Source organism: Lutjanus erythropterus, chromosome 9 (assembly GCF_056507025.1).
Source record: "Lutjanus erythropterus isolate fLutEry1 chromosome 9, fLutEry1.hap2, whole genome shotgun sequence".
In the NCBI taxonomy this organism is placed as follows: Eukaryota; Metazoa; Chordata; class Actinopteri; order Lutjaniformes; family Lutjanidae; genus Lutjanus; species Lutjanus erythropterus.
The window spans coordinates 39,556,240-39,573,437 of NC_139325.1; positions in this window are offsets into that span (position 1 = coordinate 39,556,240).

Here is a 17,198-nt window from a genome sequence, read left to right on the forward strand (position 1 = left end):
TACAGACAAAGTTGGAGGAGTTTGGTGGAGATGTAACCAGAAGTTAAAGTCTGTAAAGGGAATTCAGAGTTTTTCTTCTAAACCCATTATACATGTGAGAAAATAGTTGCTGAAAACATGTAGGACTGAATTGGGGAGTTGTTCATGTTTGCTGTGTTCAGGATCCATGATCCCCCAAAAGAATATAAGCCCTGGAAATCGCAACTGTCAGTTATGAACATACCTCAGCAACTCTCTCGGTCCAAATCAGCCCAGCAGTTCATTTCAGCTCACTTCAGTTCCAACAACCTGTCACAGAAGAAAAAAAAAACATCTTCTCACTGTCCTCCGGCTCTGGTGACTCAAACATGTCTGGTCCAAAAAAGTTTTGTTTTCAGGTCATTGTGGTGTTCGACGCTGAGACAGTGGAGCAGACACGACCCCTGCGTCAGAGCAGAGAAAACTGCTCTTTATTTCCTTGATTTTAAGGACTAATTTTATATTCGTAGTGATTTTTTTTTAATCATTCAAGGATTGATGGCTTAAACAAACACTGGACTTTCACCCAGGAGACCAGGAGTCATGTCTCGAACATGAACATGAACATATGTTAACATTCAAAATCCACATGTGACTAAATGCTAGAACAGGAGGAGGTGGAGGGAGTTAAACTTCTGAAAGAAGGCAGCAGTGTATGCAGAGCTCAGTGCTGTCAGGATGTTTACTCTGCTAGAAATGTCTATTTCCCCACAGCCAGGAACAGGATAAGCAGAGTACTGAAGCAAAGGTGCAGATCTCATTATAATTTAGGGGAGGACGGCGGTGAAATTCAGCCCTGGACTTATCTGCTTGGAGGTGGGGTCACGGAGTGCAGTTCGTGTTTATTATGTGACCTTTTACTACACGCTGAGAGAAGTAGAAAACAGGGGCTTTGTAACTCCACTTCCTTTGTTAGTTCACGCTGTTTACAAGGTTCATTATTAGGAGGTCAGCACAACTGATGTGAATTATTAACGTGTAAATAGTCTCTGCTCCAGGCAGTCTTACAAGTGGACAGACTGTTAAAAAAAAAAACTCCATTCTGAAAGCATATTGTTTCACAGTAAAAACCTGACTTGACCATCAGTGAGACTCTTTTCTGATTCACTTCAATCTACGGGCACAAATCGCACATATGACATTTGCATGGTAACATTATTAACTAAACTATGATGAAGTCTATATAGATTTTTATGCTGTGTATTGCAGAGTTTTGCAGATGTCAGCCGTAAAGATGCCTGCCTTCTCTCCATGGGACTAAATGCCACTCGGCTTGTTGTGGTCAGGAAAAAAAAAATTAAATCCCAGTGTCTCCCAAAAAATGCAGGAACTACTTATTTTCTAGTAGAAAGTAGTTAAGTAGTTGTGGTAGATTCTACTGCAGAAATATATTGGCAGACATTTCTCTTAATTCTAAAACTGTGCAACCCACACCAACAAAAAAAAAATCTAGATCTGAGTCTGACTGATTGACCGACCAACTAACATGCATTGCAGTGAAACCACGGTGCAGTGTGGCTAGAAAAGGACAAAAAAGTACAAAGAAAGTACAAACTAAACATGAGACATGGGGATATGATGAACAACATGTGGGTGGTGTTTAGGGTGTGCATTGATTAGAATACTGTAGCCCTCTTTAACATTCACGCCTCGGGGGGTCAATGTATCCAAGCTGTACATCCAATACTTTTCCCTTGATCTACACCATTAATCAGCGTCTCCTTCCTTTCTGCGTTCGCCTCGTGCCAAAATGAGAAACATTCACAAGCGATTCATCTTCTTAAAACAGATGGTGACTTTCAGTCCGCCGGTCGTGGCGTTATTTACAACTTTCACACACGTAAAATAAACTACGCAGGCACCTGATCACTTTTAAGACAGAGTTATAATTCATAGTTCTCTTCGAGTCAATAACACGGCCGGACAGAGCGTGAAAAAGTGTTTCATGCATATGGGATATTGACATTTAGTTTATAGTTTCAAGATAAATGAGTGGAATCATTTCTTTTTTTTATTCACAGTGGAATTTTTAATACATCTGTCTTCAACATTTTTTTTTTTTTTAACACCAAATCTGTGAGCGTGGGTGTTGTTTTAATATAGATCCTGCTGGTGGATCTGTGCCTAAAAGGTGCCAATTCTTTTTCGAGTAATGCCTCTGGACTTTGGCAAGTGTAGATGGGTTTTAGCTGAAGTGAGGGTCCTGTTTTGGGTAAAATAAATAAATAAATATATATATATAAATTTCAATTGCACAGTGCTGCATTTGTTAGTGCACTAATATTCTTTAATCTAGTGTACAACAGTTTTTATTTATTATAACTCCTCGCAGCACTGCCATTATACTTTTCTATAAAAGGCAGGTAGGAAAGCTAAGTGCACGGGGAAATCAGATTGTATCTGAGCTCTGTGTGTGTCCAGACCTCTTTCATCTAATTGTATTATCCACAAATAACATTATTTAAATAACATCTTTTCAGAATTGGCTCCATATTTGTTTGAATGCAGGATGCTTAACTTTGAGATTAGAGAAGGTGAGAAGTTCATACCTCTTAGAAAATCAATTCAGTCCAGACAACATGTCCAGGCAAAACAAATGGAAATGTATGATTATGCATTTTTATAATGCTTTAACTGTCCATCTGTTTATAAGTGACTGTGTGAATAGACATGTAAATAAAATAAAGAAATATTTTTTAAAATAAATTCCTACAGGAGGATTTTCCTCAACTTTGTCCCTATTTAGAATACCTAATGTCCCATAGGCACTATTCTAGTTCTTGCATAGGAAGCAGAAATGGTTTTACTTTAACTCAATGTCAGCACATCCTGTATCTTGCCCTGCATACTTGTGGCCTAAAGGTAAAGGTAAATAAACTTTATTTATCACATACACCCAGGGACCAACTCCAGCTTTAAGCCAGCGCCTTGGTCGAGGGCACCGACAGGAGAAATTAACCTAACATCCATGTTTTTGATGGTGGGGGAACTGGAGCACCCAGAGGAAACCCGCACAAACACAGGTGCAGGTTTCTCTAACATAATTTTATTGTTAAAGGGAACCCTGTGATAGTGGTGCCCAAATAAGAGTCACCAACCCAAAAACCTGGACTGACTTGGACCCAGAACTGGGAGTTAGTTAGCATTTTTTCACCTCCTGTTCCCTTGTCTTGAACTCAGTGGGTCTGTGGTTAACACAAGCTTAAGAGATGTCAGTTTTTGCTCTATGTCATAAAATACATTTGAAACTTTCCCATGTCTTAAAAAAGGTACCGTGATTAGCTAGAAAAACAGAGGAGAAGCCAGGTGCAACCATTTAGGGGGATAGAGGTAGGAGCTGGGGGAGAGGCTGGGGACTGTTTGCACATTTTTGATACCTTCAATACTAAATGATGGCAAGAGCTAAGCTATTTTTTACAAGGTATTTGAACTTATTTTGCAAGAAAACATAGACACAATTTATTTCTTCTTGCAGAGCATTTTATATTGTTTAAAACATGGCTGGAGGTAGACTTTAACTCAGAATAATTCTAGACTCATGATTTATTCAGACAACTTCATTAAGAGATGTGAAGACATCCATGCATTTCACTCTGTCGCAGTGTCTCAAAATAAAACAAGATGGTGGACCCAAAAATGCAGACAGTGAAGTGGAAAATGGTTCAAATGTAACTAATAAAGAAAACGAATTATCAAAAGCTTACATAAAGGCAGTCAGGTCATAACCAGAATCCAAAAAACAAAAAGAATCTACAAAATGCAAAAAACAAAACTCCAAGAAAAAGAATACCAAATCAAACACATAAAAGCATGATCAGGAGTATAGAGGCTGACACACAAGAGGGACGACAAACTGACACAGAAACAGAGAAACACAAAGAACTAATCAGACACAGGTGGAACTAATCAGGAACAGGTGCAACAAATGCTAATCAAAAAGTAGGGAGAAGGATCAATGCAGGAAGTAAAGACAAGACACATGAGAGAGGACCAGGACTACAAAATAAAACAGGATCTCACTAACAAAAAAAACCCCCAAACAATGACAGATAGCCAGGTCGATATACTGTAGGTGTTTGTAGCTTTTTTACTTCTGCTGATTGCAGTTATGCTTCAGAAATCATAGAAGTGATATTAATTTGGGAGGATTTTCTTGCCGAACAAAAACCTGTAAGAATCATAAACTTTTGTTCACCACAGCGCTTAATTTTCTGCAATAATCTAAAATCCAATGGAAAAATCCCTTTGGCTTTTTGTGAAGGGAACAAAGGGTGCTAACTTCCAGATTGGCCTACAAACAAAGATAATCATGGTGGCTCGGAAATGATGCGTGACTGGGAGGACTGAATCCAACACTGACATCTGTACAGTATGTCTGTGTGTGTGTGTGTGTGTGTGTGTGTGTGTGTGTGTGTGTGTGTGTGTGTGTGTGTGTGTGTGTGTGTGTGTTTCAGCATTGGACCATCAGCTCATTCTGGACCTTCCCTGCATTGCATCTTTGTCACGTGCCGATGAGAATAAAATTATCAACGAACCTGTTCAGAAACTGGCCGCAAAACAAAGTCATTCATGGTTCCTGGCATCTAATCTCTTTCTATGGCTTGCTGCTGTGCATCTGTGCCTCCCGTTGATGCACACATGTGCTGTGATGTTTAGGGGATTAGTATTTATTCTAAGCAGAGAGAGAAAACCCCCATATCACGCACACTGAAATGAAAGCCCAATTCACAAACACAAGCTGGCGGCACACATTCATAATTTTTCCAATGGTTGATCTGTCACGTGCTGATCCGTCTCCAAGTTCGCTCTTGAGGGATTAGCGGTCGACATGAGATTTGTGCCGCGGTGCCTTACTCCTGTCCTTTAATTCATATTTTTAGATGAGGGTTGCGCAGAAATTGCTGACACTCGAAAATTAAATGAGCTCAAGGCTCGTAGCTTAAGTGACGCTCTTTATAGCGGTGCCAATATTTTAACCCTAAAGTACTTAAACTAAATACTTGAGCGCTCAGCATCAGCTGGACTCTCATTAGAGGAGGCAACAGCTGAGACCTCAACACGGATTTAAAATCTAAAAGGTCTATTTGTGCTTGTATGCTTTGGTCTGCGGAATAGCATTAGAGCGACCTTTGAAACCAGTTGATAGTCCATCACAGCTTCCATTCATAAAGACAGAGATTTACATCAGTGGGTTTATGGAGGTTTAATTGTCAGAAGCTTCAAGGATTCAGAGATGAGCCGTGCTGGAAAATGTTTAATAGAAAAACAATAAAAGGTGGATTAAAAAATGACTGTTGACCTTTACAACGCAGCCTCAGCAAGAACAGCGTGTTCTTGGTCACAATCTGTTAGTTGTTGCAGGTTTTGATTATTTATGAGGATATAAGGTGAGGTCCGACGTGATCTCATGGGATGGTACAAATAACACAACACTTTTAAGGACATTTCACGTGTAGTTGTTTATGAATTTTTAAGGTCTTTGTGTGTCACTTAAGCCTACTTAGTCCAGTGCATTCTGGTAAAAAATAGTCAGGTACAAAAGAACTCCTGCACACTGTGTAACTTGCAATATTACATTTATTTGCAATGTTTTAGTACAAGATCTTCCTCAGGCAAAAATAGTCAGGTGACCTTTGTTGCTATGGTGATCTTTATCATTAAGGTTTAAGAAAAGATTGTGGTTTGGGTTAGAGGTGCTGTATGTGACATTTACTGTCACTAAAGGTTGAAATTAACCGCCTGGATTTCAGAACAAAGCAGTAAAGCAATAAAGTAAAAATGACATCTGAATACACACTGTTCGCAAAATTCAGATGAAACTGAAACCAGGCCGTGCTGAAGATATATGAATCTCTCCCCTCACTGACTGACACATTTGATCTTAAAACTCTCAGCCTCATTTGTTTGAGTCGGATAAACTGATTTTACTTAGTACTTGTGTACTAAAGTTGAGATAAGTCAATGCTGACTTTTAGTTTTGCACTGGACAGTTCTGGGTTTGTTCATCCATTCACCCAAACCTCCTCTCTATATAGACTTTCTCACTCTATAATTCCACCTGACATGTTTTTCTCTGTGGCATGCACAAATAAAATGATTTGCATAAGTCTGTACAGTCTAAATGGAATGACATGAAACTCTAAAAGCAAAATAAATATGAAAACATGTGTAATGATATAAGACATTTGCGTGTTCTTCATGTGACATTTCGTGAGACCACGCCGGAAAGAGTAGAATTCAGTGTTTTCCTCGTTTTAATTTCCCAAAATAACGAGGTGCCCCATTATGCAATCAGCGCATCTTACATTTCTTTCTTTTCATCATCTTGGTTTGAGAGAAGGGGCTGGCATTGTTTGTTTTCCTCTCTCTCATTACAAAAAAAAACATTATAGGATGAACCGGATCCGCTGAGGAAAAATAATCCCCGCATAATATTCATGGATATAAGAACGGGCCCAGCCTGTGGATGGCAGCAGGATGACCAGATGTCACTGGCAACCATTACAAAAAGGATGAGCACTTGAGAAGCCCCCTTTTTTTCCTCCCACCCCCCCGAAGCCCTTCCTGTTGGCTCGCTGTGCTGAGGTGCAATGCTGGGCAGAAGCCAGTGTTGCTTTGCTGATTCAGACATTAAATTAAATATCATATCAGCCAGTCAGCATTTCAGCATTGTGGCTGAGAGTTGCGCTACACTTAATTAGACACAGTGCGTCGACCTGCCTTAAAGAAGTTTAATGTTGTTTGGTTTCAGAGGGAAGTTTCGGTTTCCTATGATATTCTCATACTCATACTGATCACTTTAAAGCCACAATCCGTAATATACGTCCAAACAAAAAAGGATTGCCTCAAGACACAAGACAGGATTCTGTTGTCTCTCTAAAATTGATTGGATTAATAATTTATGTGAATATACCTATGGATTTACACAGTTAATAACACTCCTGATTGGGTTCTTAAAGATATTAAAGCTGGAAAATGAAGAGTTCTGGTAGAACGCTGAAGTTGCACTTATATTTAGCATCGGCTGTTTTCAGTGTGATTCACAGTCATTGGCTTGTTCACAAACTGCAGACACTGGATGAGTTTCCACCCATTTTATTTATGGCTAATTTTAACCGAATTTTGAGTAAATTGGCAAAAGAAGACTTTAATGAATGCTTGTTTCATCGAGATAAGCAGAGATAAGAAAAATCATTATACCATTGCAGAAGGATGCAACAAGATGACATAATTACTAGGATTGTTCCATATCGAGACCATGATCCCACCTAAAATGCTGGCATCGATACTGGCAGTGCACCGATCTGGTACCACATAATTTATTAATCCTGAAACGGGACCCTGCTACTTCCCAGCTTCCCAGCATGTTTTACAAGAGTTTTAACCTGAGCCAGGCCACACAACAACAATAGCAATCATATCGCATCATATAAGGGTTAGAAGTATGCAGCTGTTAAAAAAATAGGTAACTAAATTAAAATAACAGAACAATGTGCTAATATCAGAAAGATCGCTAGTAATTTAAGGAGCGACAGTCATACTTGGAGAAAACACGATTGAAATATGACATTTTTATTTTTGTGGCATGTGAGGAAGGTTCCATCAGGTGTGTGTCGAGTGGATGTATTACGGAGCCACGAGGAGACTGTTGGGGAGGAAACAGCTGATCGATACGTCAGAATGTACTGGGAAGAAGTATTTCTATCTCCCATTAAGCACATTGACTGTTTTTCTAACAAGGCAATAACCACCGCAATCAATCTTTGTTCAGATTTTGCCCTTTTGATCAGCCTTGTCTAATGCAATACTTCAAAATGCGTATAAATGTTTATGAAAACCTGCCTCCACCACCCTAACCTCCTTATGTGGTATTTTGTACTTTTGATTTTAGAGCTCAAAAAACAGCACAGTATAACCATGACTATTTACACTGATTATGCTGTAAAACCCCAAAATAATTAGCTAAAGGAGGCTAAAAATCAACTCAAATTATTGACCAATGCAGATTTAAATACCTAAACCAAATACAATTAAAGACTGTATTGTCTGCAAACTAAAAAAAAAGAAAGTTTTTACATTGTTTGGGTTTGAACTCTATTCCCCTGAAAAACTCTTTTCAAATTCCCATCGTTGTCTAGTTCATAACATCAAATAAAGCAGAAATGAAATTGAAAGTCATCTGTTCTCCCACACACACACACACACACACACACACACACACAAACTCACAAACAGAATGGAAAACAGAAGAGGGCATTCGGAGGTAACCAGCCCGCAAATTATTCTCCTCACATGCATATGGACGCGATGGATGTCAGCTGTTTATTTTTGTCGAGCAAAGCGGCCACATGCTGTTGAGAATCTGGTCACGTTTCTGTCTAATCATGCAGAAACTGCTCTCTACAAATTACACAAATTTAAAGGATTGAGGATGGAAGCAAATTAGGTTCGCAGGTACATTTCAGCGCCATTGAACTGATACACAATTTTATAACTGATAGTTTCCCTCTGTATTGACAGATCTATTGATCTCTATTCACGTCTCTTTCTTTGACAGGACTGCTCTTAGTTTTAGGAAGAGGAGCTCCTCCTGGGGGCCAAAGGTCAGGCTTCATGATTCCTCTGTCCTAATTGGCTCCAGTTTGCCATTGTTTATTTCAGGCAGTACTGACCCTTCCTGAGGGACTGAATCTAATTAAACCCCACTGGAATTTGCCGAGAGTACCAGTGTCCTCCCAAAACACTGACTGATGGAGCTTCATATGTAGATTGCCAGTTTACCTTTAGGCTAAATGGTCCTCTACATATACAGATATTGATCAGCTGTCTGCACCCTGAAGTCTTACTGCATGTGAACAACTTAAAATGCAGGGTGCATGTTTCTTCTGCTTTAGATCTTTAAGAAAAGAAAAGAAAAGAAAAGAAAAGATAAGATGTGCCTGATTACTTAATAACATAAGAATAACAACAATAGAGCATTATAAAGTATATAAAGTGAAGCATAAAATATACAGTCCATAAAGTGTAAATGAAATGAAAGACACCAACTAAAATAACAACAGAAGTTAGATAAGTTCAGTTCAAAAGTAATAAAAAATAGAAATAGTAGTATTGGCAGTTACATTTAAAATGGAATATTAGCAGCAATATTGAGAAGTAATTAAAAGTTATATTGCACCAGATAAGGGATGTAAAAATAGCATGATATTAAAGGTAATATTTTACATGACAATAATAATAATAATAATAATAATGCACATGATATTAAAACATTAAGACTTTTGTTGAGATGACATTTACAAGTAACAGGAAAGGAATATTGCACATGATACTGAAAAATATCACTCATGCTGTTGAAAACATAATACGGTGGCGTTCTGTCGTACTCCTGGTAGGTTTCGAGAGTGCCATACAGGAAGTGAGAGCCATTTTCTTGTAGGCCCTCAACTATATTCCAACAAGACCTAATTTAACAACTTTAACTGTGTGCTCACTCATGTAAAACTTAATAACCTTTTGCACCTTCCTGTGTATCAACTGTGGCCTCCCGTCCTCTTGCCCGTCAAGAGCGTGCTTCCTGCCTGGCAGATGCTCCGCGTTCTGCTTCGGGGAAAAGAGGAAGCGCAAGGCTGCCCTGCTCTAATCAGAGAACCACAGGCAAATGGATGAGGATTAATTAAAACTGAACGTGAGGTTGAACCCCAATCCCGCATCGCCTACTGGGAGCTGAAATACAAAATTCAAAGCATCCTGAAAATCTGCTTATCGTCTGAGAAAACAATCTCACCGTTGCGAGGAAAATCCCTAATTGCATATACCTTTTCAACAGCTACTGAGTGCATGCTTTATCAAAGTCTGCTGCAGTTGTTGTTTAGGTACAAATCTATTGCAGAAGTAAAATAAAAACCCTGGTTTTCATTCCAGCAGGTGTTTGATTCAATTCCAAATGTTTAAGACTTAAATACAGATTAGTCAATATGAATAAAGCCCAAATCCCACCTTGTGGACCCAATTAAATTGCTTATTTAAGCCCATAATATGAAAGTGTTGAAAGAAACTTAGTAACCAGTAATATGTTGATAAAACTAAAGGTTGTCCAGAGTTACAGAGCAGGTCATAGAGTGCCAAAAATACACTAGATGAGGTTCATCCCCTTGAGAGCAATGACTTTCTTGTCAGACTGCCTGCTAGATTTGGATATTTCTTGTGCGAATCTGGAAAATGTTGATGTAGTTTTGCAGCCAAAGAAGCAAACAAGCAAACACAACACAAAGTCACGCCAGAAACATTATGAACATCATCTGCATGGGGATCTGAATATCCAATGCAAATTCCCATAAATATAGCCAATAACTGTTAAAATATATTGCTTTGAGACACAATGATGGAAAGATGGATAGACCAGTTGACCATCTGTTTATGTGGGGTTATTTCTGTGTCGGCAGGAACCACCAGGGTCACTCAGTGGTTTGAATCCTGGCTGGGGCAGGTTTTTCCTCCGGGTGCTCCAGTTTCCCCCACCATCAAAAACATATATGTTAGGTTAATTTCTCCTGTCAGTGCCCTTGACTAATGCATGGGCTTGGAGCTGGAGTTGGTCCCCAGGCACAGCATACTGCTCCTAATACTTATGGTGGGTCACATGCACAGAATGCATATTTCTGTGTATGTGATAAAATAAACAAACGTGACTTACATACTATAATAACCATGTTCTTTTTTTACGTGACCCTTTAAAGGCAATTGTCATGCACACACTTGGTGCTCTTCTCCATGTTGGAGCTGCAGTAGTCGGCACTGTGGACGAATCTTTATTTATTTATTTTGTGCCTTTATTTGACAAGAGAGCTAAAGATTGGTCATGCACTGTTGACAAATCTACATAAAGCACCCAGGAAAGCTGATTTTGAGGTTGATGAAAGCAGGAAAAGCCACATGTGGCACCTCTTTGTTTAAACTTTAACAGCGGCTCCAATTGGATGTGTTGGTGTTTTGTCCCAATTTGCTTCCCTTGGTTATTTTGTTCGCAGTGTGTCTTTGAAGGAGCCTGAAGAGGAAGTGATTGGGGCAAGAGACCAATCATCAACAAGAAGCCAGTCACTGTGACCACAGAACTATGGTTTTTCATATACAGGTACACAAGATAGCCTCAGTATTGTTATTTCCAAGATGCATGGATGCATTATAACAACATGGTGAGGATTAGTTGGGGTGGATAGGTGGGTCAAACAAGACTTTCACCCAGGAGACTGGGGTTTGTGTCCTGTGTGAAACCAAAAGTCAGTGCTACCTTATTTAAAGTTTTAAGCTACTAAAGTTAAGTTTCATACAAGACACTTACTTAAACCTAACCAGGTAGTTTTGGCACCTGAACCTGACCAAACTGACATTTCACAGCGTTAACCATGTGACATCACATGACTTATGTAACTTAATGAAGTTCTGGTGCGCCTGTAGCTCCACTGCTCACATATGGCGTTTTGAGAGTCACTGGCAAACAATCTATTTGATCATTTAGGTATGATGATATGTTGATTTTGGTCCACAAGAAGTTGACTGTCAGGAAGTAAAAACATTCTGTAGGTTATTTTCAGTGTTTGAACAACTGACTGTTACTGACATTTTCAGGTAAGGACAGTCTCTAAAGATCCATCCTCTCCTGATCAAAACAACTTTCAGGAGCATCAAGAGTTTTGAACCTAACTTGTCTTTTATGCAGTAAATTTAGTTTAAATTCTGTCCAACTCCACAGACAGCCTCGGTTTTGGATGTCTGCCCTCATCTCGGTCTCTGTTTGCCTTTTTTTTAGGTGTACTCGTCTGTTCCTGCTGCTCATGAATGGAGCTCTGACAGGCACACATGCTTAAATCTAGAGGGAAGGTCTCTTTGGATGGTTGACTTTGCATTTTAGGCTGGGATGCACTCACTGTGAAAATGTTTCTGCATCCGTTTGCAACAGCTGAATGCTTGGATAGCTCGGCGTAGTTCGGCAGCGGCCTTGGAGGTATATTTGCTCCCATTTGGTAGCTGTGCTGGGGCTAAAAACCAGTGCAGCTGTGACAAAAACCCAATGGAGCAGTGATGTCTAAAAAGACTGCGGTGTATCAAAGGACCTTTAATGCACATGGAGCATTTTAAATGTTTTTTTTTTTACTTAAACATGTTACCTTAGATTTATTTTGAGAACACACATCAGTGCATCCAATCAGCTATTTAATAAAGATTAGCACTGATGCATTGCAACAGCAAGTTCAACCAGTTAATTCTGAAAAATCCCCTGGTTTTACCTGGGTTAGAAACCTGTGGTTCTTACAATTCTTACAATAAGTGCAGCTAAGATTTTATAACGGGAAGTGAAGTCTGCAGACAGAATTTCAGATAGTGCTTTTACTCTTGCCCTTAGGACCAGTGTGAGTCTTATATATCGAGAGTAGTGACATTTGGACAATGAGGACAATTCCCCATACCTTTGGGATGTTAAATCTGGGGATGCTGCTTTTGTGACCTTCCAGAAATTCCACAATCATTCCAGCTTCACTCAGCCATCAGCTGGGTGTGTGGAGGTGAGACAGTATGCAGGATTTGTGCTTTTCTCTTGAGCTCTTTCTGCACTGTTCTGTTATTTATAGGTACACTGGAGTATTATCTTTAGACTCGACACAGGAACGTACCTCCTTACTTTATTATGTTCCCCCGTGTAACACAGTACAACAAGGTTCCTAACTAGGTATTTCACCTAATACTGCAGGCACGTCAAGCATCGATACCTTTGTTAATCATCTGTTTGAAAACTTTTTGGTTTTCCACACAGTCAAAGAAATAAAAAGTATGTGTCCTGCTCAAAGTTAAGTAACAAAATCCTCATGCACCATGGGGGCATCTCTCCTGCTCGGCTGCTGACAGCCTGTCAGTGGAAGAGTTAATCACACTGAACAGAGGAGGAGGTTGTTACAGTGTCTGGTTCAAAAGTAGTTTAGTTGACTTTATTAACATTCAGCACTGGAGCAGTGAACAGAAAAGGAGGCTTGCTGCTCTCCATTTCCATCACAGTTAGGTTTGGAATTTTGGGTCATTTGTAAAAGTGCTCGCCTCACTCTGGTTACGATGTCGTAGGTTAAAAAAAGGGCAGCGATTCAACTTACAAAACACACATCGACTCCGGGGGCCTCATAACTGTTGATCTGAATCATCAACATTTATGAGCTAGACCTGCTTCAAACAACTACTTCTGTCACTTCTCATGTTTAGAGTCGAGTGCAACACAATTAATAGCTTTAAGGTTACACTTTTAAAAAAAATGTTTCGATGATCCGAACTGAAGCACACAGCTGAGACACAAGTGCCATATTTGTTTCACACGGGCTACCTAAGAGATAAAAATACACATGTACAGGCTAACCACATACATCGGTGCACCTCTGTTTTTGGGTGCGCTGTCACCAAAACAACTACTGTGTCCTGCATTAGTGACTTATTTTCCTGTTATTTCCTTGTTGGGAATCAGGATGCATTACATTTAATACAAAAGATATGCAGTCCCTGACCACCACGGCAAGGATCAGTGCATCTCAGTGGTAATCTGCGCTTATATTTAAGTGTCCACTTGTGATCCAATCGCCAAAGACACATTTTAAAGTTCAAATTAAGTCAAAATGTTTGTGTCACATACATATTGTGCCATACCTCACCTGTATGCCAGTGTCTGTCCATACAATTACACAAAAAATAATTTTGTAGAGAGAGAGAGTTTTTCTTTTCCTGGAAAACAATAAAAAAAATGTTTATGACTCGTCCTGTGTGCACTGGAGCCTTCACTAAATTTGGGTCCAGTTTGCTTAGGACACTGCCAGATTTTGCCTCGCTGTATAAAAGCACAACTTTATTCACTGATTTGGACGAAACAGAAAATTTTATGGAGAAAATATTTTCTTGTTTCCCCTCTAATGTGCTATGGATCCTCTGCATCAGCTCTTGGTGATGTAATTACAGAGTTTCCTGATGGACAGATAGCTTTAGCAGCTTACTGGCTGCTAGTAACTGGAACAAACACAGTCTCCAAGACTAACAAGGATCACAGTTCCTAGGCTGTATATGGAGTTTCCTGATGGACAGATAGCTTTACTTCTTGCTAAAGTAAGTTCTGTTAGCTTGGTTAGCCATGACTCAGCCCTGAGTTACTGTGAGCCAAACTAGGCAAGCAAACCAGTGGCTATCGGCTACTATAAAGATGAGTGTCTGCAACAAGTCCCTCTCTAGCTGCCTGTTTTAGAGGCACTTATTATCCACTTGCTGTCAGGTTTCCAGTGTAGCCATTCAGAACACTTTTGGTCAGAAATCACTGTGTACAAGCTAGTCCTCACAAGTACAGTAAGTACAAATGTGTGTGTGTGTGTGTGTGTGCGTGTGTGTGTGCAACGTGAGGTCCATCGTAAGCAGGTGAGTTTTCAGCCTGCAGTAGGGAGCATCTCTGTTGTTCTGACCAGAGGGAAGAAGTCACGGGGGAAAACTAAACCAGACGCAGATGAGAGGGAGTCACTTTGTTCTGACTCTGATTCCCGTATTCAGACCTGCTTTGACAAACAACAGCTGTACAGTGTCAGTCCATTCACTCTTCAGTCTGAGCGGGTGATATCTGTCTGTATGACCATGATGATCCTGGTTTAAAAGGATAATTCCCTCACAAGATGACTGACCTGAACTGAGTTGAACTGAACCGAGGAGTATGATGGATTGTCACCAGGGCCATTAAGGTTTTAAAACCAAGATTTTTTTCCCCCAGATTGCATTTGAAAGCCTCATTAATAAACACAGGCTGTGTGTGTATGAGTGCGTTTGTACACTATTGTTTATACGTGTATCTGCATGTATATGTGTGAGAGGAGGAGGGGAGGGTATTCCTCGCCTCTACTACAGAGTGGGAGCCTACTCATCTTTATCGTATCCAGCTGTTGTTCAATCTGCAGATTTGGCTGACCCACGCATATCTGCCCATCTCTCCCTCCAAGCTGTGATAGTAATGTACTGTCCTGGACGCATGCCAGCACTCACTCAGTGTAGTGGATAAAAAAAAAAACAGGAAAAAAAATCACAAATCCCCTCAGAGCTGACAGCTTGGGGATTTTGCCACCCATATTATTATTATTTGCACGTCTCCGGCACCCTGGATGTGTTCTAACAGTTACTTTGTTGACAAAAAGCTGCTTTTATGTGCCTCAGCCTGTTGGGATTGCAGTAATAATCACTATTTTTCTGTGCTTACTACCAGTGGTTAAAAAGAACTCCTGTCTTACAGCCTATCTGACATGCATGTTTTAAACTAACACAGTATAAATGGAAGTTCTGGTTTATTACAACTTGTCTTATTTTCATAGCTTTGGCCATGATAATGCTGTGCTCAGCAAAGCAATTCCTGAAAATCTGGAAACATGGAAACAACGCTAAAAAGAAGTATCACAGGCCAAGAAGCCTGAGCTGTCACATGATCAAACAGATGGTAAACACTCTGAGATTTTAGCAATTAAATTGGTGAGTTCAGTGTCTTTAGGAACAGAGGCCAAAACTACAGAAATTAAACCACATTTGTACTATGAAAAGAGAGTTTCCTATTAATACAAACTATGAAATGTGGTTAAAGATGTGTAACACTTAGAGGAATTTATTGACAGAAAATGGCAGAAATTGAACTGTATAATCACCTGGAAACAACTGTTGTGCTTTTCTTTTCTAGCTCACTGGTTCCCAAACTAACCCTAACCCCATGATTGGGAACCACACGTGACAAACTTAACGTTATTGAATGGTAATCCATCCAACAGTTGTTGACAGATTTTCATCAACCTGCTGGAAGTGCTAGAGGAAAAGTCAGAGATAACTGTTGAGATATTTCAGTCTGGACCAAGGAATCAACAGACAGACCAAAGAAAATCACGCAAAAAGCTTTAGTTTCATTTCTTTATTGCAAAGACAGAGGCGGATTTAGCCATGTTGAGGCCTGAGGCAAACACAGGCATCGGACCCTCCACATCCCTTGTTCTCCCATGTTTTCATTCATTCACTAAAAGAGTAAGTCACTAAAGAGTGCTGAGGATGAATGAAGCAGTCCTACAGCCTGAGGGAAGAAGCTGCTCTGTTAGTCTGCGAGTGCAGCGGCGGATACGTCTGTATCTCTTGTCAGACGGCAGCGGGGTGAACAGGCTGTGGCTGTGGCACTCTTATTATCTTCCTGTTTCTTTCATTTTTCAGCACCGCTGGGGAAGCCTTGCTTAATTTTTCAACAGTCTGTATACCTCACCGAGCCATTTGTGTACATGAGTTGGCTGCTGTCTTCCTGAATCATGGAATAGTTGAAGTTAGTGGGGTGCCCTGAGACACTCATGAATTAAGCATTCTGATGCCATGGATTTTTTAAAGGACATAATTAATTTTTATCCGTAGTTTTATGAGGCATTTTATTGGGCCCTTGGTGGCTTGGGGCCAAAGGCACTTGCCAACCTTTGCCTAATGGTACGCCCCCCCCAACCCTGTAAATAACTGTCATCTGCAGATTGAACTGTCATCTCTGTACTGTTTGACAGCACAAGCTGCTAAAACTTCCCTCTGTTTCAAGCCATGGATATTTGGATCACCTCTCAACTAAAGAAAAACAAAGATATGAAAACAAACTGCAACTTGCGATCCATATACAGCACCCACCGCTGTATTTGAGTCAATAAAGCCCCTGCCACGTCTCCATTTTGATGATGTTTACATCTGTGTTGTGGAGAATCCCTCACCTTACACTGCTGATCTGGATGAAAACGCACAAAAGTACAGTTATATGTATTTTTGTTCTAGATGGATCAATAACGCTGCTGTTTGTAAGGTGAAGGATAAGAAATTCCTCATTGTCAAAGCAAAGTTTAGTCATAATTATCTAACTTTAGCTGTCTAACATTAACCCATGGGTTTTAGTTAGCTTCAGGGTCATTGTGGTCAGGTTTGCTGGGCAGCTATTTTGTTAGGATAACATAATATCTCATGACATAAATCAAATCAAAACTTTGGTAAAGTGTTCACTGTAAATATGTGGCACAAATCCAGAATGTCCTCCTCTCTGGGTTTTCTTCGTCAGAAGGGATTCTGTAGAAACACGTCCCAGGCTTGTCTCCTCGTCAGTTAGTGCATCCGGTCACATAACAGCT